At 40.9% G+C, this 20,020-nt stretch overlaps 1 protein-coding gene across 10 annotated transcripts in view; it reads right to left on the minus strand.

The window, feature by feature from the left end:
- The window catches only part of FGGY (FGGY carbohydrate kinase domain containing), a 325,564-nt gene that overhangs the window by 47,194 nt on the left and 258,350 nt on the right, over positions 1 to 20,020 (minus strand). The window lies entirely within an intron of this gene.

Here is a 20,020-nt window from a genome sequence, read left to right on the forward strand (position 1 = left end):
TATATTTTCAGAGTTAAGATTCAAGAGGGAATCCAGCTGACAGAGGGCCTGAGGTCCCCAAGGTCTGCCATCAACTCCTGAGCCTTGCAGGGGAAGCCCAGGCTCCAGCATGCTCAACGGAGAGTTGGGTGCTTCGGGTGGAAGCTGCCAACCTGGGCTGGCCAGAAGGGGATTTGCTTGTGTTAGCCACAGGAAATATTTGCCTGCGTAAACATTAGATTTTGCCCCTTACTTCAGCTCTGCTTTACACAAACCACTCCTTCCTTCACACCTGTGAACCCTTTCATCAAGGCAGATATCTAAGCACTATCTTCCAGAAACTGAGCAGGACTGTATTCTGCTGCTTGCATACAAATATACCACCCACGTACACAGCGGCAGCGGGCTCCCATGCAATATTTTAGTGGTTAGACCACTCAGGATGTGGGAGACATTGGTTCACTTCCTTTCTCTGCTTCAGAAGATGCAAATTACCAGTTTATAAGGGCGGAGGGCATCTTCCTTCCACTTACAAAGCTGTTTCACTTTCAATAGACGAGATAGACTTTCTAGACTTACTTTCTAGTTCAGAAAGAAAGCCCATGGAGGTACAGTACCTTGTTGAGCATAAGGCATAGCACACGACTGGGAATGGGGCACTGGGACTCGGGTCCCAGTACTTGCCACAAAGGCTGGTTACCTATTCTGCACTGGCTGAACACATACAATTCTTGCAGCAGGGGCTGGAGAAGAGAGGTCATCCATCTCCTGGCAAGCTACCTGCTTTACTTAGAAGCCTGATTCACGTTTTCTCTTCCAGGACCAACAGAGGTATACCCATTCAAGGTATACACAACACTTTTTCACTGGAAAAAGAGAACAGCAGTGCAGTCCTACACCATCGTATGACGCATGAATGCACTTCCCACTACAGTCCATGTACATGGGATGCTAAATCTGCAGCTGTTGTTCTCTAGAAGGTGGGAAATGCTCCAAGAGGAGGAAACAAGAGAACTCCCTAACAAAAAAAGTCTGTATGTTTTCAGTGTTGGAACAGCAAAAAAGAGGTGTCTTAGTCAAAGGGACAATGTTTGGGTTTTTTTATTTAGACCTTGCTCTTCATTAGCAAGATTCTAGACCCATTGAAGGATGTTTAAGGTTTGCTATTGATTTCAGTAAGGCCTGGACTTCACATCAAAATAGTTTTGAGGAGTAATTAAAAAATCAAGCCTGTTCCTGTTAAACTTGATGCACATTCTCCCTATACTTAAACAGACCAAACTTTAAAAGAGTTTTTGCTAGCAGCTAGGGAATATGCTCCAAGATGCAGTTTACTGGCATTTGTGCAACACACATGTTTAGTAAATACACCAGCAGGGAGGTTTCTGCACAAACAATAGTCTGTTCAAGCCATAAACTTACATTACAGCTGATTCTTGTCATGAAGTTAAGTAGGAAAACAAAACAACAAAAACTGGTTCCTCAAACTACATCACTACAGCGTCAAGCAATCCCGATTTCTCGTAGGAACACATCTAACAAATACGAGATTCTTGCTCAGTTCTCCCCTATCAGCTCTAATGCGCTGAATTACTTTCGCTAAAGATGTTTGCGTGTACATGTGTGTCTGTGTGTCTGTGTAAGATTTTGGCTGACTAAACCCATTAAAGAGCAAGAATAGCTGCATTGAATTTAAAAAGGCATTTATGACTCCAAGTGGACAAAGCTACGTCAAAAACACTGCAAAGACATTTGGTTTTGTTTTGTTTTCTCTTAAAACTACAAATTAATACAGCTTTGAGTTTTCAACACCTCTATGGGGGCAAACCTTCTTTTACAATTTCAGTAACAAAACGAAGTGCAACAGAAAGCAAACCCTAAAATAACCTGATTTTTAGACCAGTTCCACATCACTGACCTTACTGAGAACACAGCAGACGGCCAAAATTCCCAGTTAGTATCTGCTCCAAACTAGTGATGGAAGATGGTGAGAACCCAAACGTCCCATCTCATTCCTACCCTGTAGTTGGGGACACAATGCATCTCCCTACAGGTGGAAGGAACATTTAGGGCAGAAGGGGCCCAGGTTTTTGAAGTTGCATCTCAAAATATTTTTGATGCAGCAAACTTTGCAGTGCTCTGTACTCTGCTGCAATTTCTGAAGGAAGAATCTAGCTACACCAGATGTAGCAAGCTTAAAATCCAACTGCTGTGTAGTCTGAAAAATCAAATAGTCTAAGCATATTAAAACACAAAGATGCTTTGTGAAATCAAGAAGGACAATATAGTTAAAAAACACCGAACAAACAACAACAACAACAACCCCAGCCCTTTCTTCTATCATAAGTCCACAATTTAGCAAATTGTCCTGTAAGTCTGATAACACTGAAAGGTTTAGATTGATTAAAGGACCAAAGTCTCCCTGGAGCCAGCACTCCTGGCCTAGTATTTTGGACACCCACAGGAATTTGCCAGGACAGGATATTTCCGTCCTGGCTCTTCTCAAATTACGCTGAGACTTTCTTATCATCTTACTACTGGAGTACCGTTTGTACACATTCCAGCAAACTTTCAACACATAAACACAGCAAATGAGGGAGTTGCGTATCACCACACTGGTGAATATAGCCCATAGGGTACTAGGTTATCATTTTTTTCTGCTTTTTAACCAGAATAAAGACCACCAGCTATCATGCTGGGCTTTATTCATACTGCATACGGCATCATCAGATTTCCTATTTCCTCCTTCCACTTAAAGAGTTTAATTCACATTTTGTAGACTCTGGATTGTGATGCATGTGGAAAGTAAGAACACCGGGAAATAACATACTCCCCAAAACAGACACACAATCTTTGGGAAGCAACAGGGTGAACATTCTTCCATAGATCTATGGATAACAAATAGCAAATGGTTTCCATTTCCCCTCCTTGAAGTATTTGGACGATGCTTAAGTTTTCCAAGCCATGCAGCAGCTGGCATTTGTATTTTCATAATAAAAAGTCCAAGTTCTGTTTGAGAATACATACCACCCAATCCCACTAAAACACATGACCAGACATAAGCGTAAAGTTGGAGAAATAGTGCAAAGTTTGCCGCAGAACCCAGAAGATAAGCACAATTTACCAGACTCAGAGCTATTTTTGTTACACTAATACCACGTCCTTTTCATAGCTTTCTATTGCCTTCAGACATTCTTATGATGATATAGAAGGATCAGTGTGTTGTCATGATTTTTTTTCTTTAATGAGCTTAAATAAATCCTTAATCTTTTTAGTAGAAAAACAACATCTGTTTTAGATTTATGGGCAATTGATTTTTATTTTTAAAGCAAATAAGAGATGTCATCCTTCTTTGAAAGTTAGAATACAAATTCAAAGGGAGCCTCAGATTTTCTGCCTTCTATTTGAATCAAAATCATCCTGTGACACCCTCCTATTGTGAGGCATATTAATGTTTATTATTCTTTACATATAGTGAAACTGAAACACAGAGAGGATATCCTCTGCTAGACATTAGAATGATTTCTGCACATCAATTATGCAGCAGGAATCTGAAGATGGGAGATGAGAAGAATCTGAACCTATTCACACTTTGAGCCATAAGCAGCATCTATAAATATTTCAGTTGAACATACACAGAGACTACTGCCCTCAGCTGTGATGATGCTTACTTACAGAAGTATTATACTCAGACAAGCAATTCCACCTCACAGTTATTCAATCTGTGGATGGCGAAGAATCCTTTTGTGCAGGAAAATGTCACTTTTCTATGTCTGCCCAACACACACATTCCTGCTTGCTCAGCCCATCATTTCAGATGAGATGAGCATTAAGCAGTTCCAAGATTCCTGTTCGTTTGATGGGGAAAAAAAAAGAAAAAAAAAAAAGAAAAAGAGTTCAACACCTTCTGAAAGGGAGAAGGGGAAAAAAGTTCTGTTTGGGAGGATTTAACCTCAGTGTGTGCTTTATAAAAGTTCATACTAATATGTAAGATATGTAAACATTATAGAGCAATCAGAAACAAATGAAATGATGAATTCAGTTTAACAATATTCAGCTGTGGTGCAAGTGCCAGAAGGCTCTTTTTGTTATGAATAGATCATCTGGATGAGTTACAGACCAGATTTCAACCCTGGTGTGTGCTAGGAAAATCAATGTCAAACTATCTAAGATCAGAAGGTATCAGCAGCACATCTGGCAGCCCACAGAAATGAAAAATGTCTTTAAAATATATAATGCTATATAGAACTAAGCTAAAGTATGAAAGGACCTGCTTAAATGGCACTAATAGGAGATCTGTAATGTATGTAATTTAGTTTAGCCCTTCCCACTTGCCTTTCCCTCTAAAGCAAAAACGAAAAAGAAACCCACCTCTGTTGTAAAGCCTACGTGGAAAAAAGCACTACTTACCATGTACAGGCTAACGTGCAGCTCGTGTAAGTGAATCAGGGGAGTCAGTGCCTTTAATCCAAACTAAATTCAGCTTTCAGGACTGTCATTTGGTACAAGGAGTGGAACAGGACACAGACCTTCACAGACAAGAATCACCTAGGCATACAGCCATCCCATAAAATGAGCAAGTTGCAATGTGAGATTTATTTTACTTAGCTTTGTTTTGCTAGACTAGCCATAATGATCAGGCACATGCTTGTGTTTCCTCCTTAGTTTTATGCAAATGTTACGACAATCAGAGACAAGATAAAATAAAACACGCCACACTGGTGAGAGCAGCTTTATGGAAGCATGAATTTCAGCAGAATTTTCCTCCTGAGTTGACACCATCTGTTACTGGTATAGGCTTACACAAATTCCTTACAAGAACAGTATTGGAGAATTTGGCTACTACCTGAAAAGCGCATCATTATATTAACAAGGTATACTGCTATATATCCATCTCCTGCCATTTTCATTTCTGCTTCCTAATATTGGGACTCTGATACACAGCAGCATTCTAGTATCACAGAATCCCAGAACGGTCAGGGTTGGAAGGGACCTCTGGAGATCATCTAGCCCAACCCCCTGCTAAAGCAGGGTCTCCTGGAGGAGGCTGCACAGCATCGTGTCCGGGCAGGTCTTGGATGTCTCCAGAGAAGGAGACCCCACAGCCCCTCTGGGCAGCCCGCTCCAGTGCTCGGTCACCCTCAAAGTAAAGAAGTTCTTCCTCATATTCAGGTGGAACTTCTTGTGTGTGTTTGTGCCCGTTGCCCCTTGCCCTGTCGCTGGGCGCCACTGAACAGAGCCTGGCCCCGTCCTCTTGGCACTCGCCCTGAAGGTGTTTGTGGACATTGATAAGATCCCCTCTCAGTCTTCTCCAGGTTGAACAGGTCCAGCTCTCTCAGCCTTACACGAAAACAAAATTAAAACACGAAAACAAAACAAAACAAAACAAAAAAACCTATGGTCACAACATTTTTAGAGTAACCATTTACTAATGAGAAGCTAGGTCAGAAAATCTGTTTGAAAATCACCTCACTTATCAGCTTCTATAGCCAGAAATTCAGAATAACAGCTGCTTTTGTTAGGCTAAGGCAGGTATGAAAAAAGATCTAAGATATTAGTGGAGAGTAGGAAAAGAAACAAGGAAAAGCACCGTATCAGTCACCAGCTAATAAATGCTCTTTACAGTTCTGGACTTTGATCATTGACAAGTCAAATACTTTCATTAACTTGTCTGCTGACTTAACTTTCGGAGTTTCTGACTGTGGATTGAGAATACTGACATTCATTCAATGCAGGGGTTTTACATTGATGCATAAAATCCTGTATTAAGAAAACTGTATCATTTTGCTTCTGCTGACAGATGGGCCTTATATTGCTATTCTACCACAACTCTCTGACAAAGAATGAAAGAGATTAATAAAAAAAGAAGAGAATTCAAAGGGAAACCCAAGAATGTTTCATTTCTAGGCTTCTGGTTCAAACATAGGTCATAGTAATAGCTACTGAACGTGTGATTTAATAACAGCACTTTCTGGTGGCACATACATATTTACTGGGCAGAGTTAGGGCATGCAATTGTATTTTCAGTGGTGTTTTTTTTTTTAATGCTCTAAAATTGCCACCCTGGCATTATTTCTTAAGCACTAAATGGGTCGAAAACTAAGCTTCTCCGTAACTCTGGAGGCAATTCTCTAGGTTAAACTTACGGTAAGTACAGTAGATTTCTTAAAATACATTTGGTTTTAGCAGTAATAACACATTAAACACCAAACAGCATTCAAGCTTTAGCCTGATGTAGAATATAGGTAAGAAAATGAGGTCTTGGAACACAAGAAATCTACTTCAGAACATAAAGGAAATTAAAACTTATTAATATTCCAACTCCTAAAGGTCATATACCACCAGTAATTTATTTGATTATATTTTAAGCTTACATCCCCTGGCCATCATTGGTTTGTTATGTAGCTGCATAGCTTGTGGTGGCAAGTCACATAGCTCTCTTACATGTGACAGGCTGGCATCCCTTGGCCCATCCACAGTGACAGAGTTGCTCTGCGATGATGACTAGGCCACAGAAGTTTTTGCACAGAGCTAACTTTATTCCCCCGGAAGCATGGAAGTTGTGTGAATGACAACAACATAGATTCAGAACGTGGACTTTGGGATTCTGCCTGAACACATCCGTCCACGGATGATTTTGGTAATCTGTTTACATACAGTTGAAGAATTCTGGTTTATGTGATGAACTTACTTCCATAAATGCCTTGCAGAATATGCACTCCATCATTTGTTGCCAAAGCCGTGTCACAGGTTTACCAAACCCAGAGACCTGGGAAGTTACTAAACCTTAGAGACTCCCATTTAGTTATGAGAATAGCAACAGAATGAATCAAAATTGTCCAACTATGTCTATCGAGGTTGCACAAAAAAAACAAAAAAAAAAAAAATTTCAAAGACATCAGGCAATATTTTTGCAGTATAAAATACTGCAAGATAAGATTTCCGACTGTGGAGCCAGGCAGGATTGAAAGAGACAGACAGAAAGGCAGCTATCATCCAAACCAAAAAAAAAAATTACACAAGAGAATCGAAGGGTGTCTGTAGTAGGAAAGTTGAAATAGAAACATGTATTCAGTATTATTTTTTTGCCCAAGCTTGTTTCTTTTCTGTAGGCTACAGTAAAGACATGTTTTTATGTCATTTGTGTCCCTTCAGTGCCTTTAGTCTCATGGGAGGTAAGTGTAAAGGTGACTGCTTGCAGGACTGGAGCTCTGGCAGAGGTGTATGTGCCTACTCAGCTCTCAGGGCTGGAGGCAATTGGCCTGAGGGGTCTCAGAGGAGAGTTTACACCCGGAAAACGTAATTAAGAGGTTGAGAGAGAAGACAATGATACTTATTAGACACCACGATAATGTTAAGAACACAGGTCCAGTACATTTCAGTCCGGCAGCTTAGCAAGGGTGCAAGTGCAGCAGACCCACACAGGAGCTGTATGACAACATTAACAGAAAGAGCTTTTTGATTTTGCTGCTTATTCTGCACTTGGTAATTATGACAAACTTGTATGACAAAAACCAAACCAATCAGAACCACATCACCACCGTTAATTAAAATGTATCAGAATTAGAAACATACAGAGAGTACACATCAAAATGCAGACTGGGCTCTGAAATTTCTGATGATTTAGAGCTCGTATTCCAGTTCAATCTCTGCTTTAGTTATTTTTTGGACAAAACACCCAGTATAACTTACAACTAGGAGACACAGATGAATTCTTAGGGACTACCGTAACCTCTTAATCCAATTAGTAACCCTTAGGAGAGGAGCAGCAAAATGTGAATGACATGCATGCAGAACTAATTTTCTAAATTCTCCATAAAACATTAACTCGTCTACAAACTACAGGCCAAACAAGGTATGTGATTAATGCCCAGCAAAGAAATCACACTCCCATGGCAACTTGATTGACTCATCTCCAAAAATATTTCAGGTGAGTTATGCAATGGGACTATTTACTGCACAACCTGGCTTTATATCAAACAAGAATTAATTAGAGGAAAACTTCACTGAGATTATTAAACATTTCCACTGTAAGATTTTTATTCAAGGCTAAATAAGGAAAGGTATTTGAAAATTCTTTAAATCTTATGATTTTTAATGAAAGAACATGTTGAATCACAATAACATTAGTTATTCAACTTGTATTTAATTTATATTTATGGGTATAAAGAGAAAGTAACCTGGATCAGTGCTTCAAGCCTTGGGAGCCAAAGCCTGAACTTGTACAAACCAGCATATTAACCATCAGCTTCCATGGAGATATGTTGACTTTTACTGCCTGAAGATCTAGGCTAACACTTGGACTTAGACACTTAAATAATTACTCTGACTTTCAAAAAAGCCAAAGACCCACATTTCCCATTGATTCCTGGCTCAAGAACTCAGAACGTGGAGCCAGCTGTTTAGCTCCCCAACACAGACTTGGGCACCTACCCTCAGGAAGAATGTTGGCCCTAGGTTTTTTGTGTCTATAAAACTAAGAATGCTAACAAATGTCCATACAGGTGAGAGACACCTCTTCAAAGAAGGGACAGCAGATACTTAGATACAGAAGAAGAAGAAGAAGAAAAGAAGAAGAAGGAGGAGGAAATCCACCTGCTTCTTCATGTTCATGTTCTTCATTTCCTAACAGTAGGGAACAAGAGAGCTCTTGAAGACAGCTTCTGCAGTCAGTGCTTTGTCTCCGAGAACAGCACACTAGCTCCTTAGGCACGCTTCAAAAACTGAGAACTAGGTGTAACTTTACTAGACATGCTCTTCACTAAGGGGGATGACCACATACTCAAACATTTACTGCTTTAAACTAAGCCACCAGCAGAAACTGTAAGGCAGTATTTGGTGGTTTCTTCCATCACCCAGAGGATCCTGGTTCTTAAAACAGTTAAACACATCAATTAAAATGTTGCTTAAAACTGACGACAACAACAACAAAAAAAATCAAATTTTGAAAAAAATAAAACACACCCCTGTTTTACTCAGCTCTATTTTACTTTACCTTTTAAAATGCAATCTATCAGGCCCTTGCCAAGAGCAGGGAACGCAGGAGGTCACAAGCTGCACTCGTATAAGCAACTTTTCTGGAGGTCTGCCACCAGAAGCCAGTTTGAAGTTCCATTTCTGAGAAAAGCCTCTGACAATGGATGCTGTGGGGCTTACCTAACTCACCTCACTCCTTAACAGAGCAACAGACCCCTCTACATGGTGGCCCGTTGTTAGATAGCAGCCAGGTCCAGCCTCTTCATCTGAGCTGACTGTGGGTATTTAATGTTTTTTTTCGATATGCTGCATCAGTTTTGAGCCAATTGTATGTACAGTATTAGTATGTCTTAGGGTACAGCCACATGAATAAATTATTATGGGCAAAACTAGGAGGTCATTTGCCTGGCAAAACCACCTCTACTCATCATCTTTTTGTGGTGTATCGTGTGACAGATCCCAGGGACCTCGCACATTCCACAGGAAACCAGGGCCAGGAGTCCTACTGCAGAGTTGCTGACATTGTGCAAATACACATTACAGATTACTCAGTTAAATTTCTCAGTCTGCCTCTACTCTTATTACTTGACCATACAAAAGGATTCTAAAATTCTTTTTTTTTTTTTAATACTAATCTTATGAAAGAAGCTTGCAATGATATCAGCCTTCAAACATTAGCCAGCAAAGCTGGACGACTGAGATTTGTTTTAAATAGAATAGTATTTTTCACATTATAAAATCCTGCCATTTTCCTGAGGGGAAAACACAGTGCAAGAATGGTAGCCATCTCTCCTACTGTAAACTTTTGACTTCCTCTCTGCACTCAAAACTACAAATTCAAAAGCAGAATATAAAACCAGAAAACAAGAAAATTATATTGGAAGCAAAAAGCTCTTCAATTTGTTTGCCTTACTGTTATCTATTTTAAACTGGTGAAAATGTTAATAACATATCATTTCTTTGCCAAAAAAAAAAAATCAATCTCCTTTTCAGCCAGGAAAAGATGGCAGTAAAATGAGAGAGACAGACAGAGAGAGAGATATGAAAATTTCAAGCATGATTAAATCAAATCGAGTGACTATGTATCTTATTTTCACTATTATTGCCTACCTCATCAGGGCGAGGAAACGCAACTGCACAAAATACGAGTCTCACTGCATTTAGGGCTGCCATAAACCTTCCCACCTAACCTGCTCATAAGGACAGAATAAAACCAGGGTGGGTGCTCCAGTCCATAAACGGTACTGAAATCCCAACAACCTATGATACTTAGCCACCAAACTCTCACAAGGCTCCCAGTAATGTCTTTGTAGCTCCCTCCCATCCAAACAAATCTCCTAGCTGTACATGCGGAGCCTGTACCTCCATGTACTTTTTGATAAAAGCATAAGAGGCAGCCTACAACCTATATTCTCATTCTTTCTCTCTATGCCATAATAAAGGAGCTGGGAGGAGAATTAGAGATACCACAAACACGTGACCCATGACCCACTGTTTAAAAGCAGACGATGCACCATGGAAAAAAGGTGCAATGAAGTGCTAGGAGATGCGATGCGTCTCTCAGCCACCTCACCCTACCTTTCACCCAGGAGCACTCCAGCCACAGAAGATGGAGAGGGCCGCGTCTGAACAATGTGTTCCTCAAGTCATGTTTCAATTGTTTGCTGAAATTTGTCTGCTGTTTACAAAAGATTGGACCTGTAATCGGACATGAATGTTTGGAAAGTGGTCACTTAAAAGCACAAGCTAGAAAAGGAGCATGTCTTAATGGTACCCGTATCAGGACCATTAAGTAATCACCCTACCACGCTACCTGTAGGCACTTTGTGAGACAAACAATTAGAGGGGGGAAGTATAAAAATCAGTGTTCTGGAAAAGACACAAACTTCTCAACCTTCCATGAGATCCACTGAGAGTGGCAAACTTCTGCCAGCAGTCTTCTGACCACTGAGCGATGACTTTACTGACCCACTGTGAGCAGCAGACTGTCACATTTGCCTTCATGTGGGTAATCCACCCATGAAACGCTAAAAAACTCCAAGCCATCTATACAAATTAGGGTCACTAACCTCACGTGTGATGGAGGAGAATGGCAGCTTGCGGTTAGATAGCTCTACTATATTGGAAGTTGGATCCTGAGACTCCTGTTATAGAGGCAAGTCCTGAACACTGTTCAGGTAAAACTGAAACCAATGAACAGAAAATCTGAGCAATAAGATCCATCCTTCCAACTGACCAACAGACAAAAAGACCAAGATGGTAGAAGAATAATCCTGAGACCAATGGGCTGGGGAGGCTGCTTGAGATCCAGCAGATGGTCTTCTAAAAAGGCATCATAAACTAAAAGGTGTTAGAGGGGTAGATGCACTTGCTTTATTTGTAGAATGATGCTGTTTTCTTTGTAGAAAGTTTATGAAGAACTGTCAGATGGTTGAGACACTGGACTCAAGAACTGACAACGGCCCCCAGAGAGGGGCTGGAGCAAGTAGATCACACAGCTTCTGTATCAGTACAAGGAGCATCTAGAGAGCAGTTTCAGATTAACAGTTAAGTCATACAGAGTTATATATGAGACAGGTCTCCAGGAGATCACAATGGGAGCAGGAAGAAGTCTAAGCACAGCATCTGCCTCTAGAACTATCCCTGGGTTTGCTCTCCCCAGACACAGAAAAACAATACTGGTGTCCTCAACAGAAAATTTGCACCTCTGCAAGATTTTATTTCTTGGGTGTGAGGTTAACCTCTTCTGTTTATTCCAGGAAGCAAAAGTGGAACTCAGCCTGGGACAACCTGAGAGTTTCACCTCTGGAAGTAAAACAAGAATGAATTAATGGGTAATCATTCCAGACTCATTCAATGTCCACTGTTTCCCTCTGCCTAAATCAGAGATGCAAGAACTTTAAATGCCTTATCAGGGACCCTGACCAAATGCCCAGCTTTGAAACAAAACCTTTAAACTAGATGAATTTTGACTGCTCCAAGCTTGAAAGTTCACATACATTACTTCTGCCTTTTACCAGCATCCATTAGCACAAAGCATATTTTACGTTTCAGCTTGAGAAAGTATACAACAGGCATGAAGTAACAGATCATCCTTTTCTTTGTATTCCCAAAGGTCAAGGTTTCTTACATAAATTAGTAAAAAAATACCTTTAATCTGTTAAATTGATTTCAAGATCTAAAACAAAAAAAAACAACACCAAAGCACCCACATTTCATGATGGATTCAGAAGCTTTTTGCTAAGCACTTGGGCACTAGTAGTTCTGCATTGATTTATTTTCTTGTTTTATTTAGTGAAATGTCTGGACACAGATATACAGATTAACCTTTTTTTTTTTTTCTTTTTTTTTTCTTTTTTTTCTCATATTTACTGTGTCGCCTTCCTTGAAATGGAAACTACAAGTATTTTGATAAATGGATTGAAAGGTTGTCTGGTTACACCACAGCTTCTACTTGTGTCCTCTGCTGAAATGCTATTACGTACCCTTGCAAAGCAATGCTGCTCCATGACTCACAGCAGTTACTTCTGTGCCTCTCATCACAATAGCTCACTGGGGATACAGGGCCTCAGATGAGCTTGAACAATTTATACCACCCATTTATTTTTACTTCTCTTCCAATGATAGATACTCACTGTCACAAAATGCCAGTTTATGGGAAGATTATAAATTTTCCAGCACAGATAGCTAACTGCAGGCCACTTTAAATACGCACTTTATAACACTACAGATTGCTGCTGTGCTAAATTAAATTCCTGAAAAATCATCACAATATGAACTAACTCTTCTCAATGTTTAAAAACAATGAAAATCAAAAAGTCAAATCAAAGCTCTATACGGCCCACTAACCTGTGTTAACAGTGGCCAGTAACAGATGGGAAGGGCGTAGGAACAGGGTAAACACACAATAATTCTTCCCCAAAATATCCTGCCAGCCTCCAGTGAGTTGAGGTTCCAGCAAATTTCTGTTCTTACTTCCAACCAACAGAAGGGGTCAAGTCTTCAAAAGTGAGTGCCTGACTGCAAACAAAACGCATTTTTCATGAACAACCTCTCACTAAAAAGCTCCGTTAGTGCATTGGAAAAGAAATTTACTGTAATGCTTACTAGTAGATTAGTGTAAGTCTTTTACAAGATCACTGGAGGTTTTTAAGTGTCTAATGATCATTCCTTTAGCTCACAGCCCTTCAACTTCAGTTCTGGTTCCTAAACAAACACGCCTCAGACGCCACTTGCAGCGTTCTTATTTTAGGAGACTAGTGAGACCTCATCCCAACCGTAAAGGTTAGGAACTGTGCATATGGAACATCTGTGTCACAAATAATGGTGGATGCTGCACCTCACTGACCAGGTACAAAACCAACTCCACCCTCCAAATGATACTTAAGAAAAGCCCACCAAGCCTCCCAGCCAAACTCCATGTAGTCCAAGACAGGCCCAGCCCTTGTCACTGGGGCTAAGACGTCAGTGTGACACGGTGGGCCAGTACAGGAACTGAGGGCCTCCCTAAGGGGTTTCTAGCACTGACCTTCTCCCAACGAGCTGATGGCAAAATTGTGAATTGTAGGAAAATATGAGCTATCCTATCTCATACCCCTTCCTGGAGACTGTATTGTAAGATCCTTGTCTTCTCTCAAAAAGTATTTTCATAGTTCCCTCTGACATGCATGCTAAGTAGATCAAGTCCTGATAACCCCAGTCCAGTCAACTCATCATCCTTCAGATGTTGCCAGTCCTGAAGGACCTGGAGCATAGTAGCTGATGTGATAGAAATTCAAGTCAAGGGTGGGAAAGAAATCTCAGATGTGGCATTTAAACAGGAAACTCAAGGGGGTTTTGCATGTAGGTATTATTCCTAACCTCATTATTTATGGGGCAGAATTATTCTTCAAAACAACCTGCATTCTTACTACAATCAATGGGAAGTATCAAGGAAAACTGAAATCTTTTCAAATGAGGTCTGGTGTATTTATTGACTCTGGATGCCCTTCCCACATGCCTTGAGGCCCTTCTTATTTATTTGTTGCATGATACAGTTCATTTTTGAGATTCATTTTCCTTTTTCACCATTACGTCAGTATTCCTTCTGTATTAGTGAAGGCCACTACCAACAACAGTATCATACTTAAAGGTAAAGTCTTCTGCAATACCGCTGAGTTACTGGAAGCAGATTTACATTACATGGGATACGCTATCACACACTATTTTAAACATATTTTTAAACGTTTGAATAACTAAATGGGTAATTCCTGAGAACCTTACTTGGTGTTTATTCAGCCCTTACTTACTGAGACAAACTCCCAAGGACAAAGTAAACACTGAGAGAGGACCTCAGGCCTTCACCCACAGTTACAAACAATGAACTCAGCATAAACTGTGATTCCCGGCTGACACTGGGAGAAAAGCAGCAGCTAATGCTTCTCCTCGTTTTGCTTCCAGAATGATTATATGAGAAGAGATTTACTTTCTCTCTAATAAAACTTGCCCATTCTAAGATCTTCCCCCACCCACAGCTGCAGCAGCAACAGGAAACTTAGAAAAACTACTGATTCATGAGAGGCTGAATAAAATTGGAAATGGAGGAAAAAAGCCTTAGTCAGAAGCCTACTGCCCAAATACTGATGAATTTTGCCTGACTGGGGGTTGCTGGTAGAAAAAATAAAAAGGTAATTAGAAATACCATTGCATATATACCACCTTGGACCATGGAGCCCTTTTAACACCCAGCACTCACGTATCACACTGTTCATTAGAAAGATCTCTGTCTGCACAACTTCAGTTTCATGCTCATATTACAAGTGGGTAAAGTAAGGAAAGGCAACAATCTGACAGAATCATACGGCAAACCAGAAACAGTAAACAAAACCTAGGATTTTGACCCCAAATTCCACACTACTCATTGCAAATACGGTTAACTCCAAAATTTTAAAAGCAACAGATTGTTTTTCATGCAATAATTGTATTCTTTTGAAAATTCTACTTAATTTTTCAGGGCCCAGAGACAACACAACTGATGACCAAGGACATCCCTTATCATACCTCATTTCACTTGTATTTTGATTATTCTTTTACAGTTCAGTTCTTGTAAGACAAGGAGCACAAAAAGGAGTCCTTTTTGTTCACCATGAGATCTAGACACACAGAATAAACAGGGTGTTTAATAAATTCATGCCTACTCACAAGAATAAGATAAACAAGGGAGATGGAAAGGCTGTTCATTATAAATAAATATGCTTGTGATCTGAGAGAAATCCCCCATCCAGCTCTTTTCAGAACAGAACAGTCCAGGAAGACACTTGGATTAGCTCAAGACTGTGGGCTTCGGGCTAATACTTCTTCTGAGTCTAGAGAGGAGCAATCAGAATTGGTTAGTTTGCAGCGTTGATGAGAGTGTTGTACCTGTCAAATCTGATATCATCAGTTTGAATAATCTAGAAGAGGAAAGACAAAGATCTTCTTGTGTAATGCAAGAGCTGCTGCTGCTGCTGGACTTGTGTGAACAAAAATGAGAATAATGATACTTAAAGAATTGATCAAAATTAAGTTGCTTTATCCTGTCCCCTGCAATGGAGTGACGCTATGCTATCCAAACGTCACTGAACAAAGACAATTTTCTAATTTTCCTAGCTACAGCATCCAGAATACAACCTCCTGCCTACAACAGAAGAAACAAAACTGCCCAAACTCTATTAAAATATACAGTTGCTAGGGTTAGGAAATCAAGGTGCAAAGTGTAAGCCTCTAGAGCTGGACCTACTAACGGGTAACCCTCAGTGCCACATCGCTCAAAGTAGAGAGGCCCAAATTAGGCAGCCCAGTATTTCCAGCAGCCAGACCAGGTAAATCTTAACTAGTGTCAGCCTAAGTACATAAGAAGCTCATTCTCTCTTGCTCACTCTTCTAAGGCAAAAGGTTGGAAAAGGAGTGAGGAACAGGAAAGGAGCCTGATTAGCAGTCAGACCTGGAAGAAGCCCAACATAAGCCTATATATCCATTGTGATTGTGTCAAAAAGAATGGAAAATCCAAGGAAGGAAGAAAACAGATCTCTGGTTTACGCACTGTTTATCATGTAGTGCAATATACTATTGTCTATAGCATGTCAATGCTGTCATTTCAGAACACAGAACTTTGCAACATACAAGGCAAAATTTTCAACTCCAATGTCATATGCTCCCAAGGCACTGAATAGGTGCAGCTTGTAAAAGCGAAGACATAACAATTAAAAACCTATTAAACTATGAAGTGCCTCGGTCTCCCACCTAATAAAACTGGGATAACAGTTCCTGCTCTCCTACCCCATTCATTCACTGTTGCAAAGAACCCCAAGACCACCAAAGAGAAGACACTGCAGAAAGGCTTAGTATTGTAAGTCTGACACCCTAATACGTAGCTGTGTGTCACACAGAGCAGCTGCAGTTAACCGCAGCATGGAAAGCACTGCGCCTGTTGGAATTTTCAAAGCAAGTGTTTTCACTGATGTCAGTGAGACGTCTCTAGAACATGAGCCTTCGTATAGTCTCCAAGCAGAATATTTTTAAAGCATTCACCCCGTCCACATCTGTTCTTTGAGTCTTTGAACTCAAATGATCTGCTCACAAAAGGGAAGGAGAGTTGAATGTACCGTTTTCTGGAAATGTTACCAAGCATTATCTAGGTTATATACAAGAGAGATTGTATTGCTTTCAGCTACATTCCCCTGCACAGGCTGATTACCGGCACCGCAACAGGGTGCAAAACTTAGATGTCTCTGACAGGCACACACTAAATAGGCATGTCCCATTCTCCCAGTCACCGAGGCATACCTGAGCTTTGAATTATGTCAGGCCAGGAACAAAGGAATCTTACTCATAACAAAAACTTTTAATAACTCATTTACTGAGAAAGCCTCCCTTTCATCTCTGCCAAGCTTTAGGAAAGGCTGGGAGGCAAGCAGAAATAAACATTATACAGACTCACCACTGCTGGCTCTAAAGTAAACTCTCCAACTTCCTATTTACATTTCAAGATCTTAAGCTTTGTGGTTTACTAGTTCTGCAAGTAAGTGCTTTGGGTTTTGGAGGCTGCCTGCACATGATCTTCCACCACTACTGAAGTCTTCCTAGCTTTTATTAATATAATAAGGAGGTCAGAAAAGCAACAATCTTTTATATACCCTGCTAGCAGAAATATTTTACTTCTCGCCTTTTAAAAACAAAACAAAGCAAGCAAAGCATACAATGTCAAATTAATGCCAGCAAAGGGGATATTACAGTTTTGTTTGTTTCTTTTTCAAACCAAGGATGCTAGAACATGGAATGAGACAGTCTCATTAAAAGAAAAGGGTGTGGAGGACTTCTTTGAGGGACAAGTAGAAGAAGGTGGCAGTTCATGGATATATAACCCTTCTAAGGCCATAGGCTGAAAAGGCACCTAAATAGGCTCTGTGACCTTTTCCTCAGAACACTAAATCTGCGTACACTAAGGACGGGCAACCTGTAACAACAGTTGTGAAGTAAATGTGGTTTTCATTTCATGCAGCCCTCCCCAAATGTAAAAGGTCTTCATTAGCTGGGAAGTCAGCACTGTGACTGCTGCCAAATGCAATATATAAGCCAGTAGATCTGAACTGAATGAGGACAGAGCAAGGGAGAGGTTCCTGCGATACTAATTTATTTCTCCCATTTGAAAGACACTAGCTCTGTGACTCATGTGCAGAACAGGCCTTACAGAAGAGAAGAATATGAAAAAAGCATGAGGGCAGGCACTTATCAATTTCATAAAACTCGCACAGATCATTTCAAAAACTTGCCTAGGCTGCCCTAGCTTCAATAGGTTTGCTTTTGTTTTTATTTTTTTTCCCTACTGCATTCCCCCTGCTTCTCCCCACTCGCCTGACCCACCAAAACTCAGCCCCTTTCCCCTGGTCAGGAGAAGGACAAATTGCTGCCTTTGCTAAACCCTGGGTCACAGCCAGCTGGCACTCAGGCGTGTTGCCCTGGGTTTCTGGCCCTGTCCCCTCGGAGACTGCACGCTTCACGTCAGGGATGCATGTGCAGCAGTGACTGAAGAGTGCGAGGCTGAAGTGCTGCACGCAGTCCTCCGACTCACTCTCCAAAAACACATTGCTTAGTGCCATCCCACTAGATTAAATATAGCTGGCAAAGCAAGTACCAGCCTATTTAGTCCCTGCAAGTTTCCCCCTCATCACAGATGCTTTCAAGCAGCTGAGGAGTCCCTGTGTAGTAATTACTCAAAAGTCTGCTGCTTTAACAATGTGGCATGTTCTGAAGAGGAGATTCTCATATTGGAGCCAAAATACACTGAATCCACTTGCTGGTCTGGCTCCCACCGAGATTACAGAGATCAGGCTATGAGAACACTTTGAGCCAGCATGTCTCTGCAGCCTCCACTCCAGGATGTACTGCAAAGGACACGTACTGTGCATGCTTTGGGGGTGGAAACGTGCTTTACACTCTATTTGTGTGAACAAAGCTGGCAGCTTGGGCGGATATTGTGGAGCAAAGAAGCTCTATTGTGTTTGCCAGTCATCACGAGAATCAAATGAACAAATTTAGAATAAACAAATTGGGCTGAAGTTCCTGTAGCAGAAAACAGGCAAAGACTAGTCAGGCTTGGTAAAAGAGAGTACGGGATACTCTTCCTGAAATAATCCGTAGCAAATACTGGGACAGCAAAACGATCTGCCCATTTTACTGTTCGTGTAGTTGCACAGGCTCTGTCTTTTAGATCATCTAGTAAATGTGAAAAGGCAGAAGATAAATTACTTGTGCCCCTCCAATTAAAAAAAATTACTAAATTACAAGCTTCAAACCACATACACATTATCACTTGGGGAAAAAAGAATTGCACACCAAGCTAGGTGAGTCAGTTCCCAGTGACATGAGTCACAGAAGTAACAAAAACAGATAAAAAAGAAGAGACTCTATCTAAACGTGGAAAGGTTCCCTGACCATCCCAAAAAAGAAGTTTTGAGCACAGAGAGCTGATAAAGAAGGGACGACTGAAAAAGCACAGAGAGCACATCGCCAAACAGAGACAGGAAAAAAGTATCAGAGCCTCTGGATAGGAAGGAACACATACCTTGTATATTTGGGACTCAAAATGCCAGCAAATTCAGACCCCCCTGCCTCAGTAAGCTGAAATCAGGCCAGACAATGTTCCCATTAGAAGCAGCTCTGGCTACTTCCTTCAGCTGTGAATCCAAAAAGGTGTTAGAGCAAGAATGACAAGTATTTTCATAATGGAACAACTGTGCTGGGACAAGTGCAAAGCAGAACGCTGATCTCTGTGAGCCTAATTCACCACAATATAGGCAGAAATGAGAATTTCTATGTGTTTTACAGACAAAGCTAATTTATGTGGATCTCTCCTACTTTGTTCAACGTGTATAAATAGCACATACCCTGTACGCACAGAAGACTAGCCAGGACCCCATACTGCAGACAACAAAAGAGAAGATGGGGTGTTGCAAAAGAAGATCCCTGCTCTCCCTCACAATGGGCTTCATTATTTCTGAATCTTGCAGCTCTGCACGCATGTGTTCCTTGTCCTCCATAAAAGGCCCAGTCTTGGCGATGAGGCAGTGCCCTCCTAGTGACTCCATAACCCTCAGCACTCTCAGTATTCCCACTCCAGAACTACCATTTATTTTTGCTTACCTTTCTAAATTACTTTAAAGTCTTTTCACAACCTCTAACTACCAAAAACCAGTCTCAGACCGGTCACAGTCAGTTAGGTGTCACATAAGTTTACCCAAACCTTACAGTCTAACGAAACATTTTACTTTAAGGAAAAAAAACCTTCTCATTGTTATGTGAATTTAGTGCCCACAAGAAGAGCACTATGCTGGTATCAGGTAGGGAAAACTGCAAGATTTATAGGCTAGAACCACAGAATGGTTTAGGTTGGAAGGGACCTTTAAAGGCATCTAGTCCAACCCCCTGCAGTGAGCAGGGACATGTTCAACTAGATCAGGTTGCTCAGAGCCCCGTCCAGCCTGGCCTTGAATGTTCCAGGGCTGGGGCATCCACCACCTCTCAGCAACGTGTGCCGGTGTTTCACCAC

This window comes from Falco punctatus (assembly GCF_963210335.1).
Source record: "Falco punctatus genome assembly, chromosome: 11".
Taxonomy (NCBI): domain Eukaryota; kingdom Metazoa; phylum Chordata; class Aves; order Falconiformes; family Falconidae; genus Falco; species Falco punctatus.